This window comes from Paralichthys olivaceus, chromosome 7 (genome assembly GCF_024713975.1).
Source record: "Paralichthys olivaceus isolate ysfri-2021 chromosome 7, ASM2471397v2, whole genome shotgun sequence".
NCBI classification, from domain to species: Eukaryota; Metazoa; Chordata; class Actinopteri; order Pleuronectiformes; family Paralichthyidae; genus Paralichthys; species Paralichthys olivaceus.
Window position 1 is genome coordinate 7,605,407 of NC_091099.1, and position 12,249 is coordinate 7,617,655.

Below are 12,249 nucleotides of genomic sequence, written 5' to 3' on the forward strand. Positions count from 1 at the left end.
AACCAATTGGGAGCAAGAAAGAGTTTTCTGCTGAAAAGGTGCAACCGCAACTTTATGCCAAAAACTCCCCATAAGCCTGAATTATAACATTGAGGTTTTCCTGAGACATTTTTGTAATGGTAGCGGCATCTCTCCTGGGATGGCAATGTTGTTTCACCATTTTAATCCCGACTGAAATACCTCAACAACTGCAACATGAATTGAAATTTGTACATCAATGGCGCGCAGAGTATAAATGAAAATTTAAAACTTTGTACATATTGCTGTCATCAGATTAATACTTGAAAAATGTGTTTACTGAACAAATAAAAACTACCAAACTTGACCCAAGTAAATAATCCATATTATACAAGCAAAACCAGAATGTGATTTTCTTCTGTCTCTGTTTCCCATTAGATAAAAACAAGAAAGAAAAGAGAAACACAACAAAACACTTATATATTACAGCGCCACACTAGCTTTAGTATAAAAAACCATGGTCATGATACAGTCATTAAAATGGAAACAAAATCATATCTCCACCACCAAAAAAAAAAGACTGAAGCCTCTGTCGCTCTCAAATTGATTGAAATACTTTAAACCAAAGATAGCTCACAACTAAAAGCTCATTTTATTTAAGTGCTATGCATTCACAAGGGGTTTTAAATGCTATTACACAGTAAGACTATAGATGCAGCTCCTGAGCCAAATAAACTGTAAAAGAAAAATGCTGAGTGTTCTCTCCTGCAGTTTGATGTTCTTATGGTCCGGCTGCAGTCTTGTTTCAACTGTTACAAGCCAAAAGGAAACATTTCTGTATCACAAACTTTTCATTAGCAGCAATAGACTAAGACTTGTGGTTCAAAGTAAAATGACCTTCACAATATAAATCTTATAATACATTAGTGAAATCACATTTATGAACTCCAGAGTCTAAATAGAGTCTAAGAGTTACAAAGCACTACAAATGGGATCGACTTTATGGAATAAATCACTATTCAACTGTTCATCTTGACTATCAAGTACTTAGAAAATCATTTTATCATATATGAAAAGAGAAAAAGGACATTATTTAAGTAGACTACATTAAATAAACCTCAGTTCCAGACATTACATCACATGGATAAATCCATCCCTATTAGACAAATCACACTGAGTCAGAGTTCATCATTCAGGCACAAAAATGGAGAGATGTATGGTTCTTACAAAAAAAATAACTAGTATCAATTAATACCCAAATAGTGTGCACTGTATTGATTTAAAAAATTACACAGATGAGGAAACCCCCCTTGCTGCAATCTCAACTTAAGCCCTGCAGGAAACAGGAGCACAGCAGTCATTTGGTCATGACTACAAGTTTGCACCAAGGCTGCAGAGGTATGGACATTTCATATGCACACTTCAATATTTGTTTATGAATCACATGCTAACACAATATTGAACAAGGTTATCACACATTGCAGATTTGCCTCATATCAAACGGGAGAAATGGAGCTGAAAACCCGTTAAAATGACTCCTGAGGCACATCACTGATGCTCGGTGAGACAAAAATAAACCACAGATGAACGGCTCAGGGCTAAAGGGAATCACTGAAGCTGATAAAGTTCTTTGATCGTGAGTCGACCATATGCAAACCATAGTGTTTATGGCAGGACATCACAGAGGAGTCCACTGGTCTCAGAGACAGAAAAACACATTGGGACTCAATCTTTTGGGGACAAATGGGATCCCCAGGTTTATCAGGGTATCTCACAGGTCAATGTCAGGGTGGCTGCCCACCACCTGGAGCTCAGTAGACATTTAGTGATGGAGCAGAACAATGACCCGGAGTAAGTAACTCCATCTGTTGAAAGCACACACCTCAATTCCATAGAGATTAGTTTTGTGGTGCAACTCAAGCCTCCAATAATTATTTTATATATTATTAAAATCTCATATATGATCCCAATAAGATCTCACATACTCAAAACTTTACATGACTTGAGAAAAGTAACTGATCATTAACTCACAGCTCTTTATGTAATTCATGTTTGAGCAACCAGCAATAAATCTGTAAATGAAAATGTGCGTGCACATTTTTTTGGTGCAATTTGTATTTATAAATCCAGTGAGAGTGAATATTAAACCCTTATTATAAGTCATTAGCAGCATGAACATCACAGAAATGGTAAATTATTAAAAACAAATGAGAGTGCTCTTCAGGAAACATCTGCTTTTGGAATATTGGGTTGTGTTTTGTGCAGATTTCTTCATCTGCCTTTTATCCTGGAGTCAGTGATCTGAAATGTTCCTCATTACATCAATAGAAAAGAGGCCCTCAGAATGCCAGGGACGATATAAAAAGATGGTCTTCGGAGGGATAGAGATTGAACGAAAGATGGAAGGTGAAAAAGTGTGAGGGAGCAGATAGAAAGGATCTTTCATTCAGCTGGCCGTCTGGCAAGATAAAACATAATCCTGCTTCTGAGGAGTGTTGAAAGAGTCACAAAGGCTCTCCCTGGTGTATTATGGTACATAATACCCCCCCACCACCACACCCCTTCTCTCAAAAAGGTATAATTCAATTTCCTTTTGTCTGGCAGCGCAGGTACTGTTTGGAGGACTGGTGGAAATCTAAGCTTGTCCGTCTGCTACTGTCTCGGCCACATCTTTTATAATGTTTTATATTTGTCCTAACAGGAGGCTTAAAGACGGTGCACTCAGGACTGAACGGTGCCTCAGGCAGAGCAGCTGTGTGCAATTACTGTCGAAGTATTTCATTTTTATCCTTAAACAAAAACATGACCCGTATCTTTTGAGATTCTGTGTGAGGGTGATACTGGGATAAAGTAATATGTCACAGCTTTTGTGCAGTGTGGCGCACACATCCATCCAACAATGCATTAGCTACAGCGTTTATATTTTGAGGGTCGCAAATTCCAGGTTATTAGTTTTGGCCGTACTAAGTATATTAACACATTTATTCTATTTGCTAATAAAAGTGCCAGATGTACTAAATTATTTAAAGCAGTGTGACAGAGAAAGTGAGAAGACTGTATAAGGAGAGGAAACAACAACGGAGGGAGATGCAGATGAGCAGCTATAATAAGGTTTAGTGAGAATAACAGAAAATAAAAAAATGAAATGAAATAAAATAAAAATAATCAGTACTTACATGTTCTGTGTTGTAATATGCACAGCGGCATACCCACACTTTCATTCTGAGGCCCCATTGTTTCAAATAACTAATGCTCTCATCATTTACAGTAGATGTGGCTTTACACGCCTGAGACCTAAGACAGGTGAGGCCCGTTGTCCAAATCCCACTCCTGTTTTCTGCTTGGCTGCTCTGTAATTTCCTGGGTTTTGGAGAGCAGGACACGCTGCCCTGCACACAGGAAAACAGGCCTGATGTGCACTTAGTCGCTGTATGTGGGAAAGAGATAAAGGACACACACTCTCTTAGAGACACACACTCAGAGACACACACACAGACAGACACACAGACACACACACACACACACACACACACACACACACACACACACACACACACACACACACAATCTACCTGAGGAGAAATATCCTCTTGCCCCCGTTGTAGCAGTTACCTTTAAGAAATATAACCACAATACTTTAATGCCACAGGGTCACACACCATTGCACTCCGCTGATAATGCCTGTGGGCTATAATTTGTTATTTTTCTCATGCATAATTGTCTACTTAACCACACACAGAAAACAGTCTGTCCTTGCATTTGTCTCATGGCTTCTCACACAGACTTTTAAAAAATGTTTTTTTATCAGTTTTTAAAATGTATCCTCAGTCCGTAAGCAAACTTCAAATGAAACCACTGTGGAAGAAACTTTCTTAGAATCTGTTCTCGCAGTGCAGTTCAAAGAGATTTTCCTAAAAGTTTTAAACATTCCTCCTGTTTTAAAGCCTTCCTCCAGGTCAGGATCATTCCACTCTGAGGGTTGTGTCACTATCCTGCCGTCCTTCCAGAAGCCCCCTTAAACCCCTGCAGACTCACTGCTGTGCCCCTGCTCCTAGATAACCTGATTAAACAGTGAGGGCCCTGTTGCTCAGCCTCAGGCGTTACCGCTGTTAATTCAGCCTGTCGGCCGCCTGCTGTGGCTCATGGCACAACCTCTAATGCACTCTGCCTTTGTACCCTGGCAGCTGTACTTTCCACTGCAGGGACTGGAAACAGTCCCAGAGTTATCCACTAAAATGGTGACATCAAACCTATAATATGGGTGATAGCCTTAAATGGGTCACTAGATTATTAGTTTATCCTGAGGGAGGTTCAAAAGTAAACACATTAAGAAGTAACAGAGTCACTGCTGAGAATGAACACACCTCCACCAAGTCTCCAACAAGATATCAGTCCCCTGCAAATGCTCTTTTTTCCACCAGGATCTGTAGATGATTCTCTGGGAAAGTGATGGAAAGAGAGTGAAAAGAAATACTTTGTTGGCCCATGTCCCATCTTTCCACCACGTTACAGGGAAATCTGCTCAGTCACATAATCCTGCTGACAAACAACTAATAAACTAACCCAGAAACAAACCTTACTGTCATATAGGTTATGCACCATTCAACAATCAACAATCAGATTGTCACAACAATCACAGTGAGTTAATACACACCGGTTTAACCTGATAGAGGTGATGCCTCCAGTTGGTCAGTTTAAGTTACTGGTTTTTAATAGAACCAGAAAAGAAGTTCCTTCAATCACATCTCAGCATTTTCTTTCTTAACTGTTCAAGTGTTTGAGGTCTGAATTTTCACTTGGCTTGATCCTTACATAATAAACAAAAGGAGGAGAGTATCCACAAATATGTGCAGGAGTATCCAGGGTCATATTTATAGAGGTATCTAGATAGAGAAGTGCACTAGAGATATTCATTCAATCACTGGAGCACACACAAAGACACATCCAAACAAATACCAAATACCAGTCTGTTACCAGCAGGGTCAAATGTCTGGGCTTTCACCTTTAGTCACAGTTCTTCCACCTCAGCCACATGACAGATCAATCAGAAAGCCCCTCTCCGACACCACAGCCGACAGAAACAGCCACAGTGGAGCAGGTACAGGCCAAAAGGGAAAGATAGAAAAGGAAGCAGTGACTGTAAAACTTGATTATACACGAAAAAACGTGGAGGCCTCCATGTGATCTGCTCCTTGTGCTGCAAGGTGCACGGCTCAAATTCTGCAAACCCATCAAATTAGCAAATTGTGGGGATTACGTGTATTTCTGCGTAAATGAATATAGCCTAAATCAATGTAATGCTTTTCGCTGCGAGAAATTTTAAAATAGTATTGAGAAGACCCTGCCCTAAAATGCTCTAACTTGCATCTATCTAACATTTTCAGAGAAGGTATGCAGACCTTTTATCAGATTTTTTGGCTACGGGCAAGAAATCCAATGTTTCCCTTCAATCTATAAACTCATGAACAGCAGCTTATTAGCGGTGAAACAGCTTCACAATGCAAATAGGTGACTGACAGTTTTTGTGTTGTGCAGAGGTCACGTCGCTGTGTCTGTGCTCGGGATGCTGCCTCTCTGGTCAAATATTATACATGCAAATATCATTCATGTGCATTTGAATAGAATTTATGTGCGACATTGTCCAGGATGCTGCTGCATGCCACCACTATATGAACGTGCATTGTATTATTTGTATTGGCCTCTATTATCTTTTCACACCATTTCCTTGCAGAATTATGAGGCAGATGTTAGTGTCATTTATTTCCATAGCTCTAATACAGTGAGTCTGCCCCTCAGCATTAGTATATTCCTCCTGGCACTGATTTGCTGTCTACAAAATAAAAAACTTAAAATTGATGTCACTCCAAAAAGAGTCCGAAGCCACAGTGGGAACAATTTCCATAGCAGAGATATGTCAGTGAATGCCACAGTTTGATGTCTACTCTGTCAAGAAAAGGTAAATGTAGGTGAAAATGTTTTGGCTTTATTTATACACTTTGACAAGCAAACAAAACTGTTTTGAAGGGGCAGCTCGGCAAACTTTCTAAAAGCCGAGATATTTGGAAATCTGAATTTTAAAACAGCTGTCAATTCACAGCTTGGCCTTTCTGGAGTTGAGATAGGTCCATATGTGTGTGTTTTGTCAGTGTGTGCTGTGGCTTGACAGACAGAACATAGGGGGCAGAGTATGGTTCCTTTTAGATCGGCTGTCAAAGGACATCACAAGGCAGGATGCAGCTTTCTACTGCACAGGCTGAGGCACATAGTATAAAGAAACCTACTGTATATAAATATTGGAGCGTCTTTCACTTCCACTCTTTCAAAAAACTTTTACAGTCCTTCTTATACATATGAAATCACAGCATCAAAGACAGTAGTTCGGATAAATTAGTTCACGACTGCGAGTTTCTAGAAGCGATTTCTGTGGAGATCACACAGAGCCTTCAGAAACTTTCTGCAGAACACAACGTCCACTGCAGCATTTCTCAAATTTCAGCATCTCTGAGGTAAGCACGTACGACGGCCTCACCGCGCTTATTGTCTGAGTGACCTGCATTACTGGGGGTCTTCTCTGTACCTGTGTAAACAAGACTGTTATTTATCACTTCACATTCTACCCTTCCTCTGTTCTAAGCCAATTAGAGCGCTTCCCCGCCACTCTCGACCCGACCCAGGCTTGTCTTAACCGCAGCGATAAGCGCCGCACTCCCCCCCTTCCCTTCCCTTCCTCTCCATTTTCCATCTCATTAACATTCATTTTCACCCTAATTGAGCTTAATAAGAAAATAATGTTTGACATTAAATCCTTGTGAACATGTGGCCCGGCTGATCACTGTGACTGTTTGTTCTTTCCACAGCAAATGTTTATTTTGTCAGGGATTTGTTTGTTTGCTTGCTTGCCTCGCTTGCTTCTGTGCTTCCTGTAATAGCCTACTTAGCATTCCCACTCTCCATCTGTCTTGCGTTGACCCCTTGCTGTTGTTATGTTGAAGTCAGACTGCACTTTTGTGAATGTGTTTTTCAAAGTTTTGTTTAGTTTGTTTAGTTGCTTGCTTGCAACTGCGCGTGTGTCCATACATTTCAAGCTGAGCCTCCAAAACTCCGAGTGCTGCTTTTAAATAACAAGCTGTTCGACTTATTGATTTCATTTCTTCAAAGCTGCTGGTGATATTATTTTGAAAGACAACGACTTTGTGTGGAGAGTGGAGTATTCCTTTGCCAATAGCAATCAATCATCATCTTACCATAAAATAGGGAGGCACACCTGCCAACCTTGAACAAAGTCACAGAGTTTCACCTTATCAGGGCTGCATATTGCTGATATTTATTTATTGCATTATTATTGATGTCATATTTCTATGTGTCAAAAATTATGACTCGACACGCCTCTTCCTCAGAACATCTATCACAAACAGAGCACTTCATGTTATTTTCATGCTTGGGATACTTGCACACATACATAGGACTCGTATGTTTGACATAATCCTCAGTCAGGCGAATGAATGAACATTTTGAAATTGCACATTATTCCATGCTCAGTTATTACCTGCTGATCGGGTATGACAGTCGTTTCTATCAGTGTTGCAGACTGTGAGAAGCTTGTGAGGGATCTTTTTTTCTGTAGTTGGATAAATGAATAGTCGATACTCTATCTATTTAGATTTTTTATATTGTATTTCCCTTTATATAGATTGTTGTGCAGCATTGCATTTTATCTATGAATTTGATCTCATTTTTGTGCTTAATATTTACTTTTTTTGTCGGTGGACCAGCAATTGATGGTATGGCACAACATCCGTTACTGCACAATTTTTAAATATTGACTCTTTAGAGACACTTGTAGACACTTAAGAACTATTCTATTTATTTGAATTCAACTCAAGTCATAAGGAGAAGATGGCAAGAAAGAGGTGGTGGAAAGTCATCATTACGTTGGTGCATGTTGTCAGAGACACACATCAAAAAGTTACCCTCACGCATAGGACCAACAGAGGGTCTTTACTGACCAGCAGCCAGCCACATGATTCAGACATACAAGTCTGAACGTGAGGAGCCACACACACTGAGAGAAAGATCTAATCTATGTCCAATGTTTGTTTAATGGTGTTCTGTTATTGATCCCGATGGGATAGACTTGACATTTACTGACATTTTAACTTCAAATATTATTTCAAAAACAACACGAATGGGAGATTATATCATGATCATCTTATGATCATCTCGGTGGTACCAATTGATAAAAATATTCAATAACATGCCTAGAATCGACATCTTCAACATACAGAGTTTGTTTCTGTAGATCAGTCATGAATGATGGAAAAATACATTTACAACTTGGGTGTAAACAAACTATAAACACAATATCAACAACTATATATTTAGACACCCAGCCGAGAAGGAGGAATACTAGTATTACTACTAGTATTAGTAGTAGTAGTAATACTTGTATTTATTTGGAGTGATTTCTGATGACCTGATTAAAGTTCAGAATTCATTCTCCACTTAGATCACCCTCTTGTGGCTGGCTGCAGTATAGGAAACAAACCCTGCCTCCTCCATGTTGGCAGATGGGACAGGGACAAAACTAAAAAGTGGAAGTACATCCAAAAACATAAATAATTATTTTAGTTAGTTCTTATAACACTGACTCGAGATTGGTGGACTATTAATGGGACCTCAATACTCATTACATGATGAGCTCAAGACGGCAGCATCTACATCCAAGATATTTTGGCTTCTCTTTTTTTACAACAGATGGAGGTGGAGACGCAACCTTCATATCTGTGTACAGTCTATTGTCTCTATCATGTAGCAGTTGAAGAGCCAGATATTTTACTGAATATTTGGTAAAGTATTTTGTATTTCTGCAGCATGGCACTGGATTGCCTCTGATTTTAGAGCTCTGTTGCTGAAAGAACCTGCTCAACTGAAAATGAGGACAAGTGAGAAAGGATTAAATGAACCAGAACAAAAACAGCAGTTCTGAGCTGAATAACCAAAAACAACAATTTAAAAAAAGAAAAGAAAAAACACTTCATAGGGCTGAGAGGCAGCAGCGTAAAAATCAGTGTGTTCATTATCCCAAGTAACTGCTTTAAGATACAAGTGGTCAAGTGAATTAATGCTCATATAAAAATATTGATAACAGCTTTAATTGACACATCTATCAGAACGAGGACATTGTCATATAACAGTGAGAGAACCTGAGCTTCCTCTCTCACTTTGCCAATAAAACGCCTTTAGAGTAATGATCATTTTAATCTACCCCTGAATATTTCATGTTTCATACCCACACGAGCCATTAGCTACAGCGGGAAAAGGGACACCCTTAATTAATGTGACTGGGACAGGCTGCCAGGACCACTGGGCACTATAAAAGCGATTCAGTCTTCATTCTGCACACAGTGTTGGACCACGGATAAAAAGAGGTGAAGTGGCATTTGATAGGAGATCTTGTTCTGAGTTATGACTGGGACACAGAAGTACTATCTCCTTATGATAAGAGGAGACAGAGCAAGATATCAGGCAGGCCCTGTTGGGAAAAGGACAATGAGCCTGGGAAGAAAAATAATACGAGAATGTGGTGCCTGTGTGTATGACATGTCTGGGTGTGTGTGTGTGTGTGTGTGTGTGTGTGTGTGTGTGTGTGTGTGTGTGTGTGTGTGTGTGTGTGTGTGTGTGTATAGGCTCATGTGCAGTATGTGCAAAGACACATTCCATCTTGCCTTCGGGGATTACAACTATCAGGGTACAAATGATAATGATCATTAGTGGCGGCCCACACACATTGAAGGATATAATTAATGTTTAAAGCTAATTTTTTCCAACCCATTATAGCAGTGGCATATCAGATTGCTTTCATTCTTTTTTTCCACAGTGACGGAATTATTTAGCTATTGACTGAAGCCTTCAATTAGGTCTCAGAGCTTTTATGATCAGACTGTGAAGGCTGTTTTTTGGGAAGCAGTCTTATCCTCTAATTTCAATCTAGGGTTGGCAGTCAGATACATAATCAAGTAAAATGCATTTGGTGTGGTTAAAGCTTAAATCCATAACACATTCTAGTTAATAACATAATGTTATTTGAAATTATCTACATGGTGCAATGTGTTTAGCTATACAAGTTGAATTTAACAAATCTCTTTAGCACGGTTGCCTCTCTGAACGACAGTCTTTTTCCATGTCTGTCTAAACCATCACATTACAAGAACCATGTTTCCCATCATCTTTGTGATGTCCACTGTTGAAACTAACAAAGCAGCAGATCCTGGATAGTTATTTTTTATATTAGCTAGGTCAAAGGAAAGCAAACTACATTATCTTCCTTATCAGAAGCAAATAAATGAAGGAAGATAAGAAATTTGAATCAGTTTTAGACAGGTACTGCACTTGGTAATAATACAATCTGTGCTAGCTAATAAATCACCCTTATCTTACAATAAAAATGCTAGCCGCCTGTGTGTGTGGATGAATTGTGTTTGGATGATATTGTGTTGTAAAGTAATGCATCTTTCAGGTGATGAACTCTGGTATAATTCAACAATAATAACCTGTAACATTAAATGACTAAGAATATCCTGGTATTGAGTAACCCTGTATTTTTGTCTGTGTGCAGGTTTTTTCAACACTTTTACATTTCAAACTTCAGATATCTTCGTTTTTGTAGTCTTTTTTGCTCGTTTCTTCACTTCACTTTTGATTCAGCTCAGTCATTGTGTCATTAAATATCTGTGCTGAACAAAACTTTTCCATTCTGAACACAGTAAAATCTTTATGGAGATGGTCCCCAGTCTTTTATTCTGTGCAATTCTCTCATCTTCACTGTCCTCTTTTCCACATATTTTTCTTCTTTACCATAGTTCCACAACTTTTGTATGGCCACAAAGGACCCTAGAACTTTATTCCACTGCACTGTCACAACACTGAGGATATAAGCAAAAACGAGTAGATAAGTGTAGTTGCTTTGTAACTGTGTGCTTGTAAATCTCTCTCTAGTTTTGTAATATTAGATTTTTATAATATCGTTGCCGTGCTGACAAGAGAGGGAGAAGTATCTCCCTTGAATCTGAAGAGTGCAAGTGCATGAAAGAGGTGTGATATTTACAGTTTGGACCTTAGCGCTGACCTCAAATCAACAAGTCACCAAACGGTTCATGACCATCTCAATATAGAATAACAGTGCTACCGTCTTCCAAGTCCAAGTGACCAATAACTCAGAGATGCTTTGTCTTTCTCTATTACATCATTTGGGGTCAAATTTCAAGCAGTCACAGAATGGCCTCAGCCCATTTCCTTAAAACAACTTCAGCATTTCCTATGACTTGCCATCTTCCTTCTATAGGCGCCTTATTCACACAGACAGCATTTCAAGAGCTCAAGCACTGACTGATCTCTAACCTCATTCCACCCTCCGTGATCCCTCCAGGCAGTTTGTGGTGGAGATGACCACCGCCTGGCAAAATGCTGAGTAGAGGGTCAGAGGGTGCAATTCTCTAGGAGCTGCTAGAGGTCAAGTTGGCATTGGAGGACTCGGTACGGTCTTGAGTGGGAGAGATTTACTTTTATTCTCCAACCACTCTGACTCACATCTCTTGTTAGTTTTAGTTACCACTCCCAAGGTTATCCACCCCACTGTTACTGGTACAGGACAGAGAGGTAAATGTCCTCAATGCTCAGGCATCCATTTGACACCGCCACTGTACCTGGCTCAGGGCTCAATCAGGAGTCATCTCCGGATGTCTAAGAGCTACAAAAGAGGAGACAACCGGAGCAGCTCCACAGCAACCTGGTACACACCCGACCAGTCATAGAATCTGGCTCTCTCTGCTCTGAATTTTTCTGTCCTCAACTTCCAGGAGCACCTTTCACATCGTATTGAAATATTACATGTCTGATGTGCTAGTTGTGAGCAGGACTTTACTCTAACATTTTCACTACATTTACCTTATTTATGATGCACTTATGACTAGCTCTAACTCTAGTTAGGTAGCCAAACACGCTAACAGAATGCTCAATAAATACATTTCAAACTAACAAAACTGTAAAACAACCTTTAAGTCCTCTAGTCCCATGTAAACGGTTTGTTCAACAATGATTGGATAATGGTCTAGTTGGCTATGGTGACTTCACTTTTTGGCTCAAAGAACATTTACTTAGATGTACCTTGTTTAGCTCAAGCTCCTGCATCAAACCTGGTTTACTGAATTATTGTACAGATTAATGTAGCATTTGCTTTCCACATTTCAACATCCTGATCTCTATACAGTGCTATCGGCACAGTGTGGTACCCAC

General features: G+C 39.5%; 1 protein-coding gene across 1 annotated transcript in view; it reads right to left on the bottom strand.

Annotated features, from left to right (window-relative positions):
- The window catches only part of cdh13 (cadherin 13, H-cadherin (heart)), a 275,119-nt gene that overhangs the window by 136,308 nt on the left and 126,562 nt on the right, over positions 1-12,249 (bottom strand). The gene's annotated exons all lie outside the window — the stretch shown is intronic.